General features: G+C 41.5%; 14 non-coding genes across 14 annotated transcripts; all 14 read right to left on the reverse strand.

Moving 5' to 3' along the window:
* Positions 1 to 668: 668 nt before the first annotated feature.
* Positions 669 to 750, reverse strand: TRNAL-AAG (transfer RNA leucine (anticodon AAG)). The gene has a single exon. It is a non-coding gene; the product is annotated as a tRNA-Leu (tRNA).
* A 2,845-nt stretch (positions 751 to 3,595) lies between these two features.
* Positions 3,596 to 3,677, reverse strand: TRNAL-UAG (transfer RNA leucine (anticodon UAG)). The gene has a single exon. It is a non-coding gene; the product is annotated as a tRNA-Leu (tRNA).
* A 6,928-nt stretch (positions 3,678 to 10,605) lies between these two features.
* Positions 10,606 to 10,687, reverse strand: TRNAL-AAG (transfer RNA leucine (anticodon AAG)). The gene has a single exon. It is a non-coding gene; the product is annotated as a tRNA-Leu (tRNA).
* Positions 10,688 to 11,262: 575 nt separating this feature from the next.
* Positions 11,263 to 11,344, reverse strand: TRNAL-UAG (transfer RNA leucine (anticodon UAG)). The gene has a single exon. It is a non-coding gene; the product is annotated as a tRNA-Leu (tRNA).
* Positions 11,345 to 12,226: 882 nt separating this feature from the next.
* TRNAL-AAG (transfer RNA leucine (anticodon AAG)) lies at positions 12,227 to 12,308 on the reverse strand. Its single transcript has one exon. It is a non-coding gene; the product is annotated as a tRNA-Leu (tRNA).
* Positions 12,309 to 12,882: 574 nt separating this feature from the next.
* Positions 12,883 to 12,964, reverse strand: TRNAL-UAG (transfer RNA leucine (anticodon UAG)). The gene has a single exon. It is a non-coding gene; the product is annotated as a tRNA-Leu (tRNA).
* Positions 12,965 to 14,469: 1,505 nt separating this feature from the next.
* On the reverse strand, positions 14,470 to 14,551 carry TRNAL-UAG (transfer RNA leucine (anticodon UAG)). Its single transcript has one exon. It is a non-coding gene; the product is annotated as a tRNA-Leu (tRNA).
* An 882-nt stretch (positions 14,552 to 15,433) lies between these two features.
* Positions 15,434 to 15,515, reverse strand: TRNAL-AAG (transfer RNA leucine (anticodon AAG)). The gene has a single exon. It is a non-coding gene; the product is annotated as a tRNA-Leu (tRNA).
* Positions 15,516 to 16,089: 574 nt separating this feature from the next.
* Positions 16,090 to 16,171, reverse strand: TRNAL-UAG (transfer RNA leucine (anticodon UAG)). Its single transcript has one exon. It is a non-coding gene; the product is annotated as a tRNA-Leu (tRNA).
* Positions 16,172 to 17,031: 860 nt separating this feature from the next.
* TRNAL-AAG (transfer RNA leucine (anticodon AAG)) lies at positions 17,032 to 17,113 on the reverse strand. Its single transcript has one exon. It is a non-coding gene; the product is annotated as a tRNA-Leu (tRNA).
* A 574-nt stretch (positions 17,114 to 17,687) lies between these two features.
* On the reverse strand, positions 17,688 to 17,769 carry TRNAL-UAG (transfer RNA leucine (anticodon UAG)). Its single transcript has one exon. It is a non-coding gene; the product is annotated as a tRNA-Leu (tRNA).
* Positions 17,770 to 19,285: 1,516 nt separating this feature from the next.
* TRNAL-UAG (transfer RNA leucine (anticodon UAG)) lies at positions 19,286 to 19,367 on the reverse strand. Its single transcript has one exon. It is a non-coding gene; the product is annotated as a tRNA-Leu (tRNA).
* Positions 19,368 to 20,905: 1,538 nt separating this feature from the next.
* On the reverse strand, positions 20,906 to 20,987 carry TRNAL-UAG (transfer RNA leucine (anticodon UAG)). The gene has a single exon. It is a non-coding gene; the product is annotated as a tRNA-Leu (tRNA).
* Positions 20,988 to 22,525: 1,538 nt separating this feature from the next.
* On the reverse strand, positions 22,526 to 22,607 carry TRNAL-UAG (transfer RNA leucine (anticodon UAG)). The gene has a single exon. It is a non-coding gene; the product is annotated as a tRNA-Leu (tRNA).
* Between the last annotated feature and the right edge of the window lie 37 nt (positions 22,608 to 22,644).

Below are 22,644 nucleotides of genomic sequence, written 5' to 3' on the forward strand. Positions count from 1 at the left end.
TGTAACACGTATGTAATATGTGTGATATGTATGCCATATGTGTATTGTGTGTCATATGTGTAACATGTATGTAACATGTGTGTACCATGCATGTCATATGCATGCCATATGTGTGTAACATGTATGTAAGATATGTGCAACATGCATGTCATATGTGTGTCATATTCATGTAACATGTGTGTGACATGCATGGCATATGTGTGTAGCATGTATGTGATGTGTATGACATGTATGTTATATGTGTGTAATATGTGTAACATGCATGTGACATGTGTGTAAAATTGTGTCTAAATGGTGTGTAACATGAGTGTGACATGTATGTAACATGCATGCAACATGTATATCATATGTATGTAACATTTGTGTAATATGTGTGAACTATGTGTGTAATATGTAAGTAGCACGTGTGTCACATGTGTGTAACATGTATGTCATATGTGTGTAGTGTGTGTAGCATGTATGTAATATGTGCACAACATGCATATTATATGTATGTATCATGTATCAAACAAAACATGCAATGATTGCAGCTTTTCTAATGCTGCTAAAGCAGAGAGGTAAGTGTTTTTTGAGATTCCAGTGAGTTGGGAAAGGAACTGCAGTAAATTGCAGGAGCAAGATCAGAGAAGCTTGAGCCCTAGAGGGTAGGGGTTTTGTTAAAAGGAGTTTGGCAGCAGTGGGATTCGAACCCACGCCCCCAAAGAGACTGGAGCCTTAATCCAGCGCCTTAGACCGCTCGGCCATGCTACCCATAAAAATGAACACGTTATCGACTAAAATCGGGTGGGACATTCCATGCTCTGCATTCATTGCTTGAGCTGGAGGCCTCAGAACTCTAAACTACAAGTATTCACCACTTTATCCATTATAAAAGGTAGTTAAAGTTTCACGGAGATGGCCAAGATGCCACCTTATGTGTTTCAGTCCTCTTTCTGAGGCAGCAGGTGGTGGTCACTTTACACTTGAGAGTGGACTTTGGGTGCAGCATTCTGTGGCAAGTTCACTTGGCACTCTGCTGAAAAGTGTGCCAGCTTTTCATTAGTACTGCTTTTTTTTTGGTGTCCACACTTAAAGTGTTAATGTGGAATCTAGCTTACAGGAGAGGTAATCACGTTCAGTTGGACTTGTTTTGTAACGTTGACAAGATTTCACTAGTCATCTCATCAAAAGTGTGCCCTTTTGGAAGACTTCTCAACCAAAGCATGCAATTTCCTAATGCTGCTGTTCTGAGATTCCAGTGTGTTGAGCAAGGAATGCCAGCAAAGTGCAGCAGAAACTTCAGAGACGCTTGAGCAATCAAGGATAGGCATTTGTTAAAAGAGCTTGGCAGCAGTGGGATTTGAACCCACGCCTCCAAAGAGACTGGAGCCTAAATCCAGCGCCTTAGACCGCTCGGTCATGCTACCTGTGAAATGGCCCCTATAGATAGTCACTCCTCCACTGCGCTCCACTAGGAAGAGATCACTCCTTAATTCAACATATGGGAGGATTGCTTTCCATAATTTCTCATTTGGTCCTGCCCAAGACAGAAGGGAATGCATGAGACTACATTATCCTAAGAAGGAGAATCTCAAGGAAGAGACCTCTGGGAGTTATACTGAAGCCAAAGATCTATATGGAAACTATCTGAGAGGAAAAATACCTACCTGAGGGGACCAATATCCACCTGCTAGGAATTGGGATAGAATCCCTGGACCCTTGTTTTTGCTGCTTGATTTGCTGTTTACCTTACAGCAGTAAGGTAAGGGGCCATTTTACCTAGTGTGCCGTGTATACTGGAGACACAGAAATTACAACACGATTGCTGGCACCTGTTTTTTTCTTTTTGAGAAGCACTGAACAAGTCACTGAGCACCTATTTCAGCTTATATATAGACTGTCTTATATACATATTTAATTTTTTTTATTAAGAAGATTACGGAACTAATTATCACTGGCACTTCATTTAATTTCACTAAAGACTGTATTTTACCAACTTTTTGTAATCATGCACTATGAATTGCACGTTTTAATATAAGACATTTGCACTTTATGGAATATTTTTCCCTTTTACTTAGAGCTATTTATGTTGATATATAAACACATGATTTCTGGAATTTAAGTTTTATAATACACTGGTTACTATCTGTTTTTTTTTTTTTTTTTTTTTTTCATAGCACAAGGCACCTTAATTTTTATTTAAGATAGGCTAGTTGATTTATAGCTAGATTTTATTTCTTCCAGTATTAGGCTCTGTATATTTATATCTAGTTCAGGTAGCGCAACACCATCTGTTTGATTTTCATTTTTATTATCTGGGGGTTAGGGTTCATACCCCTGTCGGTAGTTTGCTGCAACCTATCCTTTTAAATAGTTTAGGCCCTTGACGACAGCGCGGGGATACCTTAACCCAAACCATGCTACCTGTGAAAGTGCTCTTGCTAAGGACTAAAAAGAGGCATGACAGTCTACATTCCATGCTCTGCATTCATTGTTTGTTTGTATGTGACATGTACGTAACATGTATGTCATGTGTGTCATATGTATGTAACGTGTGTAACATGTATTTCATAAGTGTATGACATGTATGTAACATGCATTCAACATGTATGTCATATGTATGTATAATCTGTGTAATATGTGTGTAACACATATGTAATATGTGTGAACTATGTGTGTAATATGTAAGTAGCACGTGTGTCACATGTGTGTAACATGTATGTCATATGTGTGTAGTGTGTGTAGCATGTATGTAATATGTGCACAACATGCATATTATATGTATGTATCATGTATCAAACAAAACATGCAATGATTGCAGCTTTTCTAATGCTGCTAAAGCAGAGAGGTAAGTGTTTTTTGAGATTCCAGTGAGTTGGGAAAGGAACTGCAGTAAATTGCAGGAGCAAGATCAGAGAAGCTTGAGCCCTAGAGGGTAGGGATTTTGTTAAAAGGAGTTTGGCAGCAGTGGGATTCGAACCCACGCCCCCAAAGAGACTGGAGCCTTAATCCACCGCCTTAGACCGCTCGGCCATGCTACCCATAAAAATGAACACGTTATCGACTAAAATCGGGTGGGACATTCCATGCTCTGCATTCATTGCTTGAGCTGGAGGCCTCAGAACTCTAAACTACAAGTATTCACCACTTTATCCATTATAAAAGGTAGTTGAAGTTTCACGGAGATGGCCAAGATGCCACCTTATGTGTTTCAGTCCTCTTTCTGAGGCAGCAGGTGGTGCTCACTTTACACTTGAGAGTGGACTTTGGGTGCAGCATTCTGTGGCAAGTTCACTTGGCACTCTGCTGAAAAGTGTGCCAGCTTTTCATTAGTACTGCTTGTTTTTTGGTGTCCACACTTAAAGTGTTAATGTGGAATCTAGCTTACAGGAGAGGTAATCACGTTCAGTTGGACTTGTTTTGTAACGTTGACAAGATTTCACTAGTCATCTCATCAAAAGTGTGCCCTTTTGGAAGACTTCTCAACCAAAGCATGCAATTTCCTAATGCTGCTGTTCTGAGATTCCAGTGTGTTGAGCAAAGGAATGCCAGCAAAGTGCAGCAGAAACTTCAGAGACGCTTGAGCAATCAAGGATAGGCATTTGTTAAAAGAGCTTGGCAGCAGTGGGGTTTGAACCCACGCCTCCAAAGAGACTGGAGCCTAAATCCAGCGCCTTAGACCGCTCGGCCATGCTACCTGTGAAAGTGCTTTTGCTAAGGACTAAAAAGAGGCACGACAGTCTACCTTCCATGCTCTGCATTCATTGTTTGTATGTGACATGTACGTAACATGTATGTCATGTGTGTCATATGTATGTAACGTGTGTAACATGTATTTCATAAGTGTATGACATGTATGTAACATGCATTCAACATGTATGTCATATGTATGTATAATCTGTGTAATATGTGTGTAACACGTATGTAATATGTGTGATATGTATGCCATATGTGTATTGTGTGTCATATGTGTAACATGTATGTAACATGTGTGTACCATGCATGTCATATGCATGCCATATGTGTGTAACATGTATGTAAGATATGTGCAACATGCATGTCATATGTGTGTCATATTTTTTTTTTTTAAATATAATTTTTATTAAATTTCACAGTTACAAGTAGAGTGTTGAACAAGATCACTTGAATAATACATTGTAACATTCAAAGTAAAATAAAATGAAATAAAATAGAGTATATTGAACTCGAATGAGAACATTATTATTGAAACATACATGTGATGTTTGTAATGAACAGTGTACCGCGATCACTCCAGCTGGAATTTACGGCTAAGGGACATGCCCGAACCTCTCTAGCGCCCCAATTGGGATCACACTGCGCCAGAGGAGGTCCCTCGTTTGAGGTTGAATAAACATACATTCCAGCTGGAAGATCGCCTATAAGATGATTAACAAATAATTGACTTCCTAAACGAACAATTTGCTTCCACTACCTAGTAATGACGTGGACAATATGTTTTTAGGGACATCAACGGCCATGCCATTCCTTCCAACAATTCCAGTTTTTGTCAAAAGTCAAGCAAGAATTATTTCTAATTGATAATAACCTTTCGTAATGATAGTTAATATTCACTTGAGCCGTTACCTCAGAGGGATTCGGAGAGAGGATATTTTTCCAGTGCCTGGCAATTATCAGTTTTGCTGTGGTTAAAACATGCGTCACAACCGTCCGGTATTGATAAGGGTAGTTATGTAAACCTAAATGGAGAATGGCCAGAGCTGGGTTTGGTTTCTGTAATATGCCGGTAATTTCGGCCAAGACCGTGAATATTTTTCTCCAGAAACTAGTTAGATTTTTACACTGCCAGAAAATGTGTAGGATTGTTCCGGTTGACTCACAATTTCTCCAGCATAATTGGGAATGCGTAGGGAATATTCTAGCTAATTGAAAGGGTGTCCTGTACCATTTAGTGAGGATTTTTTGGGTCAGTTCCCAGTGATTGATGCAGTGTGTGGCTTTATAATTGTAATGCAAGGCAACCCGCCAATGGTCGGGGTCGGGTGATATGTCCAGATCTTTTTCCCAGGACAGTATGTTTGGAGTTTTGAGGAACTCTAGTTTGGATTGTAATAGATTGTAGATAAGAGATATGCCTCTTCGTTTACTGTGTTGTGACGTCAGAAACTGCCATACCTGGGTGTTTATTTGTATAACCGGAATGGAATGTTTAGTTAAGAATGATGAGACTTGCTTATACAGCATAATATGAGAGGTAGGTAGATTATATTTACTCTGTAAAATGTTAAAAGGCATCAAAGTGCCATTGTCAAGAAGATCCTCCACTGTTTCTATTCCTAAATCTATCCATTTGTGAATATGACTATAGGGAAGAAGTATACTTAGTGTCTGCAGTGGAATTTTTAAGGCGGTGAGTTTATCTGCATGATTAGGTTGGGACATAAGGTACCTCCACGCAAGAAGTGTGGCCTTAGTGGTTGGAGACAGGGATGTAAGCGACAGTTGTTTCCAGGAATCTGCTATCAGTAGTAAACTTAAAGGATACGCCTTATTGACAGACGCTTCTATATTCACCCATAATGGGGGAGACGATTCCTGGAACCAGCTTTTGGACTGTGCAAGAAGAGAAGCCCAGTAATAATCTTTTAGATCCGGGAGCCCCATCCCCCCTCCTTTCTTATGCCTAGTAAGAATAGCATGTGAGCAGCGAGCTCTTTTCCCTTGCCAGATATACAACTTGAGGGATCTGTTCAGTTCGTTGAAATAGGAGGCTTTAAATGGAATGGGAAGTGTTCTGAACACGTACAATATTTTGGGGAGAATGATCATTTTATAGGATGCAATTCTGCCCGCCCAGGAGAGTTCAGTTTTGGCCATATTGTCCAGTGATTTCCGAATTTCCGAAGTCAACAGTTTAATATTAATCTCGGCTATCCGTGAGGTATTGGCCGCAAGCTGAACCCCCAGGTATGGAATAGATTTCTCTGCCCACATATATGGGAAGGCAGATTTTAAACTAGTTTTAGTAAGATGATGAACGCCTAAATCTAATATTAGGGACTTATTGAAATTTACTTTATAGTAAGATAGTTTACCAAATTCATTGAGAATGTTGTGGGCGAATTGGAGTGAGAGAGAGGGGTTGGTGAGCAATAGTATAACGTCATCCGCAAAGAGACTTATGACATGGTTAACCCTATTGAACTTAAAGCCTGATATATGGGGATGGGCACGAATGGTCTCCGCCAAGGGCTCCATCATTAGATTAAAAATTGATGGCGATAATGGGCACCCCTGGCGGGTTCCATTCGTTATTTTAAATTCCTTTGATAATAGTCCTGAAGTGTAGACCTGCGCTATTGGGTTTGAATAAAGGGCCATAATAGCTGATAGAGATTCTCCTTGAAAACCGAATTTCCGCAAGACTGCCTCCATATAGCCCCAGTGGACCCTATCGAACGCCTTCTCTGCGTCCACTGACAGGAGCAGAGAAGGCGTTCCCCGGGTCTCAGCTTGATCAATGATATTCAAAAGGCGTCTTGTGGCATCTGATGCCTGACGGCCTTTGGTGAAGCCCGTCTGATCTGGCTTCACCAAGTCTGGGATAAGATCATATAATCTGTTAGCGAGCATCTTTGCGTAAATTTTTACATCTCCATTGAGAAGAGAGATGGGGCAGAAATTTGCAGGCGTGTCGGGGGTTTTGCCTGGTTTTGGTAGTGTGATTACATAAGCTTTTAACATTTCAGGTGGGAAGGAACCTTTTTTCCTGGCTTCGTTGAATAATGATATGAGGTTTGGGGTCAAAATCTTGATAAAGGTTTTGTAATATCCATTGGATAAACCGTCTGGGCCAGGAGCTTTATTAAGGGGGAGGGATGCTATGGCTTTTTCTAATTCTGGAATTGAGAACGGGTCATTCAAAGTTTGAAGCTGGGACTCTGATAGTGAGGGTAGATTGATAGTAGCTAAAAATTTGGCTATATCCTCTCTATTAGGTTGGGTGACATTGGGGTCGTTTCTTAAGTTATATAGTGACGAGTAGTAGTCCGCGAATGCATTAGCGATTTTCTGTGGGTTTTCTATTTTCTTGGATACGTCTGGGTAGTACAAATGGGGGATTACCGTTTTGGATCTTCTTTGTTTTAGTCTATTCGCTAGAAGTTTACCTGCCTTGTTGTTATTAGCATAGTAGTTTAATTTTAGCTTGTTCATATATTGGTCGTGTTGAGTGCAAAATAGTTCCCTGAGTTGTGAGCGAGTGTTGGCTAGGTTCGAGGCAGTGGCAGTTGTAGGAGTGAGTTGGTTCTCTTTTTCAAGCTTACGTAGTGCGGCTGTGAGTTCTGTAATCTTAGCCGAGCGGGCCTTGTGGGCTATTGTGTTCAATTTGATAAGGATTCCCCGGATATAAGCCTTGTGGGCATTCCAATTTGTAAAGGGGTTCGTGTCAGCGGGGGTATTAAAGTGAAAGAATTCTTTCAACTGGTTGGCGATGTCTTTTTGTAGTTTAGGATCCTGTATAATATAGTCATTGCAACGCCATAACCGGGCTGCGGCAAAAGCACTCCCACCATCTATTTGGAGAAGCACTGGGGCGTGGTCTGACCACGTGATATCATAAATTGCAGAGTGGGAGATTCTCTGCAACAGCAACTTATCTACTAAGAACATATCCAACCTGGAATATGAGTTGTGTCGGGGAGAGTAATAAGTATACATTCTATCGTTTGCATTTAAACAGCGCCACGCATCATACAAATCTTCTTTGATAAGAAGGTCCCGAAAATTTGGGTTACGATTTGTGGTGCGGGAGGAAGAGTCTAGATTATCATCTACTACCATATTGAAGTCACCACAAATTAATATACTCCCAACTCGCATCTCTGATATTTTTTTGGTGACACGTTTTACAAATTGGAGTTGATGCGAGTTGGGAGCATATATACATGATAATGTGATAGGGAGCTTATTTATGGTACAAACCAGAATAATGTATCGACCATCTGGGTCGCAAAAGGAGTCTTTCAGTTCAAATACCACCGTATCTCTCACTGCGAGCATCACTCCTCTCTTCTTCGCCGAAGCAGATGACAGGAACACATGCGGGAAGTTCGGGTGAGAACATCTAGGCGTAGCTGCAATATTAAAGTGAGTCTCTTGGACTGCTAGAATGTCTGCTTTGTGCTGGATAGCCTCTCTCCATAGGGATCTTCCTTTAGCCGGGTGGTTAAGGCCCCGTGCGTTGATCGTCAAGATCTTAAATGACATTCAAATTTGTGGGGCGATAAGGCAGTCGATGGTGACCTTGGTCGTGGGTAGTTGGCATAATAGTTTCGTAGTTGGAAAGGGTTCAGATGTAACAGTCAGTATGTCCTCCAATAAATGTTTAGTTAGGCATGGAGCAAAATCAAAGCATAGGTAGAACTTCGTGACAGTCAATATCCAGGATGACTGCCAAGAGTAGCGGTGAGGAAGGCAAACAATCAGAAACAGGGTAATGTCCAGAACTGTCTTCGGAGATGTTGGGAAATTGACAGCTGCGAGCATAGTAGCCAAGTATAATCTCCAAAATGTCAAGAAAAAACAAAAAGAAAACAAACGGAAAACTTTCAAAAACATACAAATAAGTCCAGACGGACCAGACAGACTGGCCGCCCAACTGTAGGGAGCTGCGGTACGGTGTACGGTACCTTAGGCCTTCGGGGAGCCCTACTGTGCGTAGTAGGTCGCGTTATGCTGGGTTAATCAGGTACGCCTCGAATTGGGTCTTCTGCGCTGTTGTAATTGCCATTCTTGGTGTACTTTACCAGGTGGGGTCTTGTGCAGCGGAGGTGAATCTTCACTTGTGTCAGGCGGTAGGATTTGCCACTGGCGGATAAGGCGTATGCCATCTTCCAATGAGGTAATCAAGTGAGTGGTGCCCTGATGAGAAACAATCAATTTAGCCGGATATTTCCATTTATACATTATTTTGTGGTTTCTAAGCGCTTTGGTGACTGTCGCCATGTTACGTCGCAGTTGCAGTGTGTATTGCGAAAGGTCCGGGAGCACTTGTAAGTTTGCAGCTTGTTCTGGAATGTTCTCCGCTTTGCGGAAGGCATCCAAAAGTAGTTCCTTAGTCTGGAAGAAATGGATTCGCAGGAGTACATCTCTCGGGACTTCTTGCGGCAAGAAGGAGGGTTTGGGAACTCTGTGAATCCTATCTATCTTCAGATCTAATGGGGACAATGATGGTGCTACAGCATGGAATAGGTCTGTGGCATAGGACTGAAGCTGTTGCGTCGTGACAGTTTCCGGTATGCCCCTTATTTTCAAATTGTTCCTGCGGGAACGGTCCTCGAGGTCTGCTAATTTCGCTTGTATTTTAGAAATAGAGTCCTGCTGGGACATATGGGAGTCAACAAGTGCATTGAAAGATACCGTAACATCACTCATCTGTGTTTCAACTTGATGCACCCTGCCTCCCAATTCAGTGATTTCAGCTCTACATTGTTGGAGGCACGACAACATATCAGACTGTAGCGATGATCTAAGCGACATGAGCATTTCTTTGAGTGTAATATCCGATATCGATTGCCCTGTAGTTGGAAACATGGCGATTGGATCCACTGGGGAGTTTGAGCCTGGGTCCTTGTCATGGGCACCACTCACCTCCATGTCCAGGGCCGAGTACTTATTGCGATGTGCGGGGATATCTGGATCAAGCCTGGGCTTGGATTTCGCCGGGCTTCTCGTTGTGGGAGAGTCACATGGAGAGGAACTGCCACTGCTCCGTGTGGCTTGCATAGTTTGTTCGACATCCGCGTTCCTCTCCTTCTCCTTCCGCAGCACTTCCGGACCGGAAGGTGGCACTGGAGCGCTTGAGGCTGGCCTGTGATTATGTCTCTCGCCGCCATTTTCCTGTGGTCCGCGGGAGACAGCCGGAAAAAAATCCGGTAATTTAAGCATTTTCTCCGCCGCGCGGAGCTTTTTCTTCATGTCCCCGGGACCGCTCGCTTCTACGGCGGATTGTCAAGCCGAGGCGGCGATTCCGGCGTGCGACCAAGCGTCGATATTTCGATGGTTCCCCGTCGGCCGAGCGGAGCTCTAAGCACTTGCGGCCATCATGTTCGGCGGTCGCCACGCCCCCATATGTGTGTCATATTAATGTAACATGTGTGTGACATGCATGGCATATGTGTGTAGCATGTATGTGATGTGTATGACATGTATGTTATATGTGTGTAATATGTGTAACATGCATGTGACATGTGTGTAAAATTGTGTCTAAATGGTGTGTAACATGAGTGTGACATGTATGTAACATGCATGCAACATGTATATCATATGTATGTAACATTTGTGTAATATGTGTGAACTATGTGTGTAATATGTAAGTAGCACGTGTGTCACATGTGTGTAACATGTATGTCATATGTGTGTAGTGTGTGTAGCATGTATGTAATATGTGCACAACATGCATATTATATGTATGTATCATGTATCAAACAAAACATGCAATGATTGCAGCTTTTCTAATGCTGCTAAAGCAGAGAGGTAAGTGTTTTTTGAGATTCCAGTGAGTTGGGAAAGGAACTGCAGTAAATTGCAGGAGCAAGATCAGAGAAGCTTGAGCCCTAGAGGGTAGGGATTTTGTTAAAAGGAGTTTGGCAGCAGTGGGATTCGAACCCACGCCCCCAAAGAGACTGGAGCCTTAATCCAGCGCCTTAGACCGCTCGGCCATGCTACCCATAAAAATGAACACGTTATCGACTAAAATCGGGTGGGACATTCCATGCTCTGCATTCATTGCTTGAGCTGGAGGCCTCAGAACTCTAAACTACAAGTATTCACCACTTTATCCATTATAAAAGGTAGTTGAAGTTTCACGGAGATGGCCAAGATGCCACCTTATGTGTTTCAGTCCTCTTTCTGAGGCAGCAGGTGGTGGTCACTTTACACTTGAGAGTGGACTTTGGGTGCAGCATTCTGTGGCAAGTTCACTTGGCACTCTGCTGAAAAGTGTGCGAGCTTTTCATTAGTACTGCTTGTTTTTTGGTGTCCACACTTAAAGTGTTAATGTGGAATCTAGCTTACAGGAGAGGTAATCACGTTCAGTTGGACTTGTTTTGTAACGTTGACAAGATTTCACTAGTCATCTCATCAGAAGTGTGCCCTTTTGGAAGACTTCTCAACCAAAGCATGCAATTTCCTAATGCTGCTGTTCTGAGATTCCAGTGTGTTGAGCAAAGGAATGCCAGCAAAGTGCAGCAGAAACTTCAGAGACGCTTGAGCAATCAAGGATAGGCATTTGTTAAAAGAGCTTGGCAGCAGTGGGGTTTGAACCCACGCCTCCAAAGAGACTGGAGCCTAAATCCAGCGCCTTAGACCGCTCGGCCATGCTACCTGTGAAAGTGCTTTTGCTAAGGACTAAAAAGAGGCACGACAGTCTACCTTCCATGCTCTGCATTCATTGTTTGTATGTGACATGTACGTAACATGTATGTCATGTGTGTCATATGTATGTAACGTGTGTAACATGTATTTCATAAGTGTATGACATGTATGTAACATGCATTCAACATGTATGTCATATGTATGTATAATCTGTGTAATATGTGTGTAACACGTATGTAATATGTGTGATATGTATGCCATATGTGTATTGTGTGTCATATGTGTAACATGTATGTAACATGTGTGTACCATGCATGTCATATGCATGCCATATGTGTGTAACATGTATGTAAGATATGTGCAACATGCATGTCATATGTGTGTCATATTAATGTAACATGTGTGTGACATGCATGGCATATGTGTGTAGCATGTATGTGATGTGTATGACATGTATGTTATATGTGTGTAATATGTGTAACATGCATGTGACATGTGTGTAAAATTGTGTCTAAATGGTGTGTAACATGAGTGTGACATGTATGTAACATGCATGCAACATGTATATCATATGTATGTAACATTTGTGTAATATGTGTGAACTATGTGTGTAATATGTAAGTAGCACGTGTGTCACATGTGTGTAACATGTATGTCATATGTGTGTAGTGTGTGTAGCATGTATGTAATATGTGCACAACATGCATATTATATGTATGTATCATGTATCAAACAAAACATGCAATGATTGCAGCTTTTCTAATGCTGCTAAAGCAGAGAGGTAAGTGTTTTTTGAGATTCCAGTGAGTTGGGAAAGGAACTGCAGTAAATTGCAGGAGCAAGATCAGAGAAGCTTGAGCCCTAGAGGGTAGGGATTTTGTTAAAAGGAGTTTGGCAGCAGTGGGATTCGAACCCACGCCCCCAAAGAGACTGGAGCCTTAATCCAGCGCCTTAGACCGCTCGGCCATGCTACCCATAAAAATGAACACGTTATCGACTAAAATGGGGTGGGACATTCCATGCTCTGCATTCATTGCTTGAGCTGGAGGCCTCAGAACTCTAAACGACAAGTATTCACCACTTTATCCATTATAAAAGGTAGTTGAAGTTTCACGGAGATGGCCAAGATGCCACCTTATGTGTTTCAGTCCTCTTTCTGAGGCAGCAGGTGGTGGTCACTTTACACTTGAGAGTGGACTTTGGGTGCAGCATTCTGTGGCAAGTTCACTTGGCACTCTGCTGAAAAGTGTGCCAGCTTTTCATTAGTACTGCTTGTTTTTTGGTGTCCACACTTAAATTGTTAATGTGGAATCTAGCTTACAGGAGAGGTAATCACGTTCAGTTGGACTTGTTTTGTAACGTTGACAAGATTTCACTAGTCATCTCATCAGAAGTGTGCCCTTTTGGAAGACTTCTCAACCAAAGCATGCAATTTCCTAATGCTGCTGTTCTGAGATTCCAGTGTGTTGAGCAAGGAATGCCAGCAAAGTGCAGCAGAAACTTCAGAGACGCTTGAGCAATCAAGGATAGGCATTTGTTAAAAGAGCTTGGCAGCAGTGGGATTTGAACCCACGCCTCCAAAGAGACTGGAGCCTAAATCCAGCGCCTTAGACCGCTCGGCCATGCTACCTGTGAAAGTGCTCTTGCTAAGGACTAAAAAGAGGCATGACAGTCTACATTCCATGCTCTGCATTCATTGTTTGTATGTGACATGTACGTAACATGTATGTCATGTGTGTCATATGTATGTAACGTGTGTAACGTGTATTTCATAAGTGTATGACATGTATGTAACATGCATTCAACATGTATGTCATATGTATGTATAATCTGTGTAATATGTGTGATATGTATGCCATATGTGTATTGTGTGTCATATGTGTAACATGTATGTAACATGTGTGTACCATGCATGTCATATGCATGCCATATGTGTGTAACATGTATGTAAGATATGTGCAACATGCATGTCATATGTGTGTCATATTAATGTAACATGTGTGTGACATGCATGGCATATGTGTGTAGCATGTATGTGATGTGTATGACATGTATGTTATATGTGTGTAATATGTGTAACATGTGTGTAAAATTGTGTCTAAATGGTGTGTAACATGAGTGTGACATGTATGTAACATGCATGCAACATGTATATCATATGTATGTAACATTTGTGTAATATGTGTGAACTATGTGTGTAATATGTAAGTAGCACGTGTGTCACATGTGTGTAACATGTATGTCATATGTGTGTAGTGTGTGTAGCATGTATGTAATATGTGCACAGCATGCATATTATATGTATGTATCATGTATCAAACAAAACATGCAATGATTGCAGCTTTTCTAATGCTGCTAAAGCAGAGAGGTAAGTGTTTTTTGAGATTCCAGTGAGTTGGGAAAGGAACTGCAGTAAATTGCAGGAGCAAGATCAGAGAAGCTTGAGCCCTAGAGGGTAGGGATTTTGTTAAAAGGAGTTTGGCAGCAGTGGGATTCGAACCCACGCCCCCAAAGAGACTGGAGCCTTAATCCACCGCCTCAGACCGCTCGGCCATGCTACCCATAAAAATGAACACGTTATCGACTAAAATGGGGTGGGACATTCCATGCTCTGCATTCATTGCTTGAGCTGGAGGCCTCAGAACTCTAAACTACAAGTATTCACCACTTTATCCATTATAAAAGGTAGTTGAAGTTTCACGGAGATGGCCAAGATGCCACCTTATGTGTTTCAGTCCTCTTTCTGAGGCAGCAGGTGGTGGTCACTTTACACTTGAGAGTGGACTTTGGGTGCAGCATTCTGTGGCAAGTTCACTTGGCACTCTGCTGAAAAGTGTGCCAGCTTTTCATTAGTACTGCTTGTTTTTTGGTGTCCACACTTAAAGTGTTAATGTGGAATCTAGCTTACAGGAGAGGTAATCACGTTCAGTTGGACTTGTTTTGTAACGTTGACAAGATTTCACTAGTCATCTCATCAGAAGTGTGCCCTTTTGGAAGACTTCTCAACCAAAGCATGCAATTTCCTAATGCTGCTGTTCTGAGATTCCAGTGTGTTGAGCAAGGAATGCCAGCAAAGTGCAGCAGAAACTTCAGAGACGCTTGAGCAATCAAGGATAGGCATTTGTTAAAAGAGCTTGGCAGCAGTGGGATTTGAACCCACGCCTCCAAAGAGACTGGAGCCTAAATCCAGCGCCTTAGACCGCTCGGCCATGCTACCTGTGAAAGTGCTTTTGCTAAGGACTAAAAAGAGGCACGACAGTCTACCTTCCATGCTCTGCATTCATTGTTTGTATGTGACATGTACGTAACATGTATGTCATGTGTGTCATATGTATGTAACGTGTGTAACATGTATTTCATAAGTGTATGACATGTATGTAACATGCATTCAACATGTATGTCATATGTATGTATAATCTGTGTAATATGTGTGTAACACGTATGTAATATGTGTGATATGTATGCCATATGTGTATTGTGTGTCATATGTGTAACATGTATGTAACATGTGTGTACCATGCATGTCATATGCATGCCATATGTGTGTAACATGTATGTAAGATATGTGCAACATGCATGTCATATGTGTGTCATATTAATGTAACATGTGTGTGACATGCATGGCATATGTGTGTAGCATGTATGTGATGTGTATGACATGTATGTTATATGTGTGTAATATGTGTAACATGCATGTGACATGTGTGTAAAATTGTGTCTAAATGGTGTGTAACATGAGTGTGACATGTATGTAACATGCATGCAACATGTATATCATATGTATGTAACATTTGTGTAATATGTGTGAACTATGTGTGTAATATGTAAGTAGCACGTGTGTCACATGTGTGTAACATGTATGTCATATGTGTGTAGTGTGTGTAGCATGTATGTAATATGTGCACAACATGCATATTATATGTATGTATCATGTATCAAACAAAACATGCAATGATTGCAGCTTTTCTAATGCTGCTAAAGCAGAGAGGTAAGTGTTTTTTGAGATTCCAGTGAGTTGGGAAAGGAACTGCAGTAAATTGCAGGAGCAAGATCAGAGAAGCTTGAGCCCTAGAGGGTAGGGATTTTGTTAAAAGGAGTTTGGCAGCAGTGGGATTCGAACCCACGCCCCCAAAGAGACTGGAGCCTTAATCCAGCGCCTTAGACCGCTCGGCCATGCTACCCATAAAAATGAACACGTTATCGACTAAAATGGGGTGGGACATTCCATGCTCTGCATTCATTGCTTGAGCTGGAGGCCTCAGAACTCTAAACGACAAGTATTCACCACTTTATCCATTATAAAAGGTAGTTGAAGTTTCACGGAGATGGCCAAGATGCCACCTTATGTGTTTCAGTCCTCTTTCTGAGGCAGCAGGTGGTGGTCACTTTACACTTGAGAGTGGACTTTGGGTGCAGCATTCTGTGGCAAGTTCACTTGGCACTCTGCTGAAAAGTGTGCCAGCTTTTCATTAGTACTGCTTGTTTTTTGGTGTCCACACTTAAATTGTTAATGTGGAATCTAGCTTACAGGAGAGGTAATCACGTTCAGTTGGACTTGTTTTGTAACGTTGACAAGATTTCACTAGTCATCTCATCAGAAGTGTGCCCTTTTGGAAGACTTCTCAACCAAAGCATGCAATTTCCTAATGCTGCTGTTCTGAGATTCCAGTGTGTTGAGCAAGGAATGCCAGCAAAGTGCAGCAGAAACTTCAGAGACGCTTGAGCAATCAAGGATAGGCATTTGTTAAAAGAGCTTGGCAGCAGTGGGATTTGAACCCACGCCTCCAAAGAGACTGGAGCCTAAATCCAGCGCCTTAGACCGCTCGGCCATGCTACCTGTGAAAGTGCTCTTGCTAAGGACTAAAAAGAGGCACGACAGTCTACATTCCATGCTCTGCATTCATTGTTTGTATGTGACATGTACGTAACATGTATGTCATGTGTGTCATATGTATGTAACGTGTGTAACGTGTATTTCATAAGTGTATGACATGTATGTAACATGCATTCAACATGTATGTCATATGTATGTATAATCTGTGTAATATGTGTGATATGTATGCCATATGTGTATTGTGTGTCATATGTGTAACATGTATGTAACATGTGTGTACCATGCATGTCATATGCATGCCATATGTGTGTAACATGTATGTAAGATATGTGCAACATGCATGTCATATGTGTGTCATATTAATGTAACATGTGTGTGACATGCATGGCATATGTGTGTAGCATGTATGTGATGTGTATGACATGTATGTTATATGTGTGTAATATGTGTAACATGCATGTGACATGTGTGTAAAATTGTGTCTAAATGGTGTGTAACATGAGTGTGACATGTATGTAACATGCATGCAACATGTATATCATATGTATGTAACATTTGTGTAATATGTGTGAACTATGTGTGTAATATGTAAGTAGCACGTGTGTCACATGTGTGTAACATGTATGTCATATGTGTGTAGTGTGTGTAGCATGTATGTAATATGTGCACAACATGCATATTATATGTATGTATCATGTATCAAACAAAACATGCAATGATTGCAGCTTTTCTAATGCTGCTAAAGCAGAGAGGTAAGTGTTTTTTGAGATTCCAGTGAGTTGGGAAAGGAACTGCAGTAAATTGCAGGAGCAAGATCAGAGAAGCTTGAGCCCTAGAGGGTAGGGATTTTGTTAAAAGGAGTTTGGCAGCAGTGGGATTCGAACCCACGCCCCCAAAGAGACTGGAGCCTTAATCCAGCGCCTTAGACCGCTCGGCCATGCTACCCATAAAAATGAGCACGTTATCGACTAAAATGGGGTGGGACATTCCATGCTCTGCATTCATTGCTTGAGCTGGAGGCCTCAGAACTCTAAACGACAAGTATTCACCACTTTATCCATTATAAAAGGTAGTTGAAGTTTCACGGAGATGGCCAAGATGCCACCTTATGTGTTTCAGTCCTCTTTCTGAGGCAGCAGGTGGTGGTCACTTTACACTTGAGAGTGGACTTTGGGTGCAGCATTCTGTGGCAAGTTCACTTGGCACTCTGCTGAAAAGTGTGCCAGCTTTTCATTAGTACTGCTTGTTTTTTGGTGTCCACACTTAAATTGTTAATGTGGAATCTAGCTTACAGGAGAGGTAATCACGTTCAGTTGGACTTGTTTTGTAACGTTGACAAGATTTCACTAGTCATCTCATCAGAAGTGTGCCCTTTTGGAAGACTTCTCAACCAAAGCATGCAATTTCCTAATGCTGCTGTTCTGAGATTCCAGTGTGTTGAGCAAGGAATGCCAGCAAAGTGCAGCAGAAACTTCAGAGACGCTTGAGCAATCAAGGATAGGCATTTGTTAAAAGAGCTTGGCAGCAGTGGGATTTGAACCCACGCCTCCAAAGAGACTGGAGCCTAAATCCAGCGCCTTAGACCGCTCGGCCATGCTACCTGTGAAAGTGCTCTTGCTAAGGACTAAAAAGAGGCATGACAGTCTACATTCCATGCTCTGCATTCATTGTTTGTATGTGACATGTACGTAACATGTATGTCATGTGTGTCATATGTATGTAACATGTGTAACGTGTATTTCATAAGTGTATGACATGTATGTAACATGCATTCAACATGTATGTCATATGTATGTATAATCTGTGTAATATGTGTGATATGTATGCCATATGTGTATTGTGTGTCATATGTGTAACATGTATGTAACATGTGTGTACCATGCATGTCATATGCATGCCATATGTGTGTAACATGTATGTAAGATATGTGCAACATGCATGTCATATGTGTGTCATATTAATGTAACATGTGTGTGACATGCATGGCATATGTGTGTAGCATGTATGTGATGTGTATGACATGTATGTTATATGTGTGTAATATGTGTAACATGCATGTGACATGTGTGTAAAATTGTGTCTAAATGGTGTGTAACATGAGTGTGACATGTATGTAACATGCATGCAACATGTATATCATATGTATGTAACATTTGTGTAATATGTGTGAACTATGTGTGTAATATGTAAGTAGCACGTGTGTCACATGTGTGTAACATGTATGTCATATGTGTGTAGTGTGTGTAGCATGTATGTAATATGTGCACAGCATGCATATTATATGTATGTATCATGTATCAAACAAAACATGCAATGATTGCAGCTTTTCTAATGCTGCTAAAGCAGAGAGGTAAGTGTTTTTTGAGATTCCAGTGAGTTGGGAAAGGAACTGCAGTAAATTGCAGGAGCAAGATCAGAGAAGCTTGAGCCCTAGAGGGTAGGGATTTTGTTAAAAGGAGTTTGGCAGCAGTGGGATTCGAACCCACGCCCCCAAAGAGACTGGAGCCTTAATCCACCGCCTCAGACCGCTCGGCCATGCTACCCATAAAAATGAACACGTTATCGACTAAAATGGGGTGGGACATTCCATGCTCTGCATTCATTGCTTGAGCTGGAGGCCTCAGAACTCTAAACTACAAGTATTCACCACTTTATCGATTATAAAAGGTAGTTGAAGTTTCACGGAGATGGCCAAGATGCCACCTTATGTGTTTCAGTCCTCTTTCTGAGGCAGCAGGTGGTGGTCACTTTACACTTGAGAGTGGACTTTGGGTGCAGCATTCTGTGGCAAGTTCACTTGGCACTCTGCTGAAAAGTGTGCCAGCTTTTCATTAGTACTGCTTGTTTTTTGGTGTCCACACTTAAAGTGTTAATGTGGAATCTAGCTTACAGGAGAGGTAATCACGTTCAGTTGGACTTGTTTTGTAACGTTGACAAGATTTCACTAGTCATCTCATCAGAAGTGTGCCCTTTTGGAAGACTTCTCAACCAAAGCATGCAATTTCCTAATGCTGCTGTTCTGAGATTCCAGTGTGTTGAGCAAGGAATGCCAGCAAAGTGCAGCAGAAACTTCAGAGACGCTTGAGCAATCAAGGATAGGCATTTGTTAAAAGAGCTTGGCAGCAGTGGGATTTGAACCCACGCCTCCAAAGAGACTGGAGCCTAAATCCAGCGCCTTAGACCGCTCGGCCATGCTACCTGTGAAAGTGCTCTTGCTAAGGACTAAAAAGAGGCATGACAGTCTACATTCCATGCTCTGCATTCATTGTTTGTATGTGACATGTACGTAACATGTATGTCATGTGTGTCATATGTATGTAACGTGTGTAACATGTATTTCATAAGTGTATGACATGTATGTAACATGTATTCAACATGTATGTCATATGTATGTATAATTTGTGTAATATGTGTGTAACACGTATGTAATATGTGTGATATGTATGCCATATGTGTATTGTGTGTCATATGTGTAACATGTATGTAACATGTGTGTACCATGCATGTCATATGCATGCCATATGTGTGTAACATGTATGTAAGATATGTGCAACATGCATGTCATATGTGTGTCATATTAATGTAACATGTGTGTGACATGCATGTCATATGTGTGTAGCATGTATGTGATGTGTATGACATGTATGTTATATGTGTGTAATATGTGTAACATGCATGTGACATGTGTGTAAAATTGTGTCTAAATGGTGTGTAACATGAGTGTGACATGTATGTAACATGCATGCAACATGTATATCATATGTATGTAACATTTGTGTAATATGTGTGAACTATGTGTGTAATATGTAAGTAGCATGTGTGTCACATGTGTGTAACATGTATGTCATATGTGTGTAGTGTGTGTAGCATGTATGTAATATGTGCACAACATGCATATTATATGTATGTATCATGTATCAAACAAAACATGCAATTATTGCAGCTTTTCTAATGCTGCTAAAGCAGAGAGGTAAGTGTTTTTTGAGATTCCAGTGAGTTGGGAAAGGAACTGCAGTAAATTGCAGGAGCAAGATCAGAGAAGCTTGAGCCCTAGAGGGTAGGGATTTTGTTAAAAGGAGTTTGGCAGCAGTGGGATTCGAACCCACGCCCCCAAAGAGACTGGAGCCTTGATCCAGCGCCTCAGACCGCTCAGCCATGCTACCCATAAAAATGAACACGTTATCGACTAAAATCTGGTGGGACATTCCATGCTCTGCATTCATTGCTTGAGCTGGAGGCCTCAGAACTCTAAACTACAAGTATTCACCACTTTATCCATTATAAAAGGTTGTTGAAGTTTCACGGAGATGGCCAAGATGCCACCTTATGTGTTTCAGTCCTCTTTCTGAGGCAGCAGGTGGTGGTCACTTTACACTTGAGAGTGGACTTTGGGTGCAGCATTCTGTGGCAAGTTCACTTGGCACTCTGCTGAAAAGTGTGCCAGCTTTTCATTAGTACTGCTTGTTTTTTGGTGTCCACACTTAAAGTGTTAATGTGGAATCTAGCTTGCAGGAGAGGTAATCACGTTCAGTTGGACTTGTTTTGTAACGTTGACAAGATTTCACTAGTCATCTCATCAGAAGTGTGCCCTTTTGGAAGAATTCTCAACCAAAGCATGCAATTTCCTAATGCTGCTGTTCTGAGATTCCAGTGTGTTGAGCAAGGAATGCCAGCAAAGTGCAGCAGAAACTTAAGAGACGCTTGAGCAATCAAGGATAGGCATTTGTTAAAAGAGCTTGGCAGCAGTGGGATTTGAACCCACGCCTCCAAAGAGACTGGAGCCTAAATCCAGCGCCTTAGACCGCTCGGCCATGCTACCTGTGAAAGTGCTCTTGCTAAGGACTAAAAAGAGGCATGACAGTCTACATTCCATGCTCTGCATTCATTGTTTGTATGTGACATGTACGTAACATGTATGTCATGTGTGTCATATGTATGTAACGTGTGTAACATGTATTTCATAAGTGTATGACATGTATGTAACATGCATTCAACATGTATGTCATATGTATGTATAATCTGTGTAATATGTTTGTAACACGTATGTAATATGTGTGATATGTATGCCATATGTGTATTGTGTGTCATATGTGTAACATGTATGTAACATGTGTGTACCATGCATGTCATATGCATGCCATATGTGTGTAACATGTATGTAAGATATGTGCAACATGCATGTCATATGTGTGTCATATTAATGTAACATGTGTGTGACATGCATGGCATATGTGTGTAGCATGTATGTGATGTGTATGACATGTATGTTATATGTGTGTAATATGTGTAACATGCATGTGACATGTGTGTAAAATTGTGTCTAAATGGTGTGTAACATGAGTGTGACATGTATGTAACATGCATGCAACATGTATATCATATGTATGTAACATTTGTGTAATATGTGTGAACTATGTGTGTAATATGTAAGTAGCACGTGTGTCACATGTGTGTAACATGTATGTCATATGTGTGTAGTGTGTGTAGCATGTATGTAATATGTGCACAGCATGCATATTATATGTATGTATCATGTATCAAACAAAACATGCAATGATTGCAGCTTTTCTAATGCTGCTAAAGCAGAGAGGTAAGTGTTTTTTGAGATTCCAGTGAGTTGGGAAAGGAACTGCAGTAAATTGCAGGAGCAAGATCAGAGAAGCTTGAGCCCTAGAGGGTAGGGATTTTGTTAAAAGGAGTTTGGCAGCCGTGGGATTCGAACCCACGCCCCCAAAGAGACTGGAGCATTGATCCAGCGCCTCAGACCGCTCGGCCATGCTACCCATAAAAATGAACACGTTATCGACTAAAATGGGGTGGGACATTCCATGCTCTGCATTCATTGCTTGAGCTGGAGGCCTCAGAACTCTAAACTACAAGTATTCACCACTTTATCCATTATAAAAGGTAGTTGAAGTTTCACGGAGATGGCCAAGATGCCACCTTATGTGTTTCAGTCCTCTTTCTGAGGCAGCAGGTGGTGGTCACTTTACACTTGAGAGTGGACTTTGGGTGCAGCATTCTGTGGCAAGTTCACTTGGCACTCTGCTGAAAAGTGTGCCAGCTTTTCATTAGTACTGCTTGTTTTTTGGTGTCCACACTTAAAGTGTTAATGTGGAATCTAGCTTACAGGAGAGGTAATCACGTTCAGTTGAACTTGTTTTGTAACGTTGACAAGATTTCACTAGTCATCTCATCAGAAGTGTGCCCTTTTGGAAGACTTCTCAACCAAAGCATGCAATTTCCTAATGCTGCTGTTCTGAGATTCCAGTGTGTTGAGCAAGGAATGCCAGCAAAGTGCAGCAGAAACTTCAGAGACGCTTGAGCAATCAAGGATAGGCATTTGTTAAAAGAGCTTGGCAGCAGTGGGATTTGAACCCACGCCTCCAAAGAGACTGGAGCCTAAATCCAGCGCCTTAGACCGCTCGGCCATGCTACCTGTGAAAGTGCTCTTGCTAAGGACTAAAAAGAGGCAT

Source organism: Lithobates pipiens, unplaced genomic scaffold, assembly GCF_037356315.1.
Source record: "Lithobates pipiens isolate NorthernLeopardFrog02 unplaced genomic scaffold, aLitPip1_a1.2 Scaffold_28, whole genome shotgun sequence".
Lineage (NCBI taxonomy): Eukaryota > Metazoa > Chordata > Amphibia > Anura > Ranidae > Lithobates > Lithobates pipiens.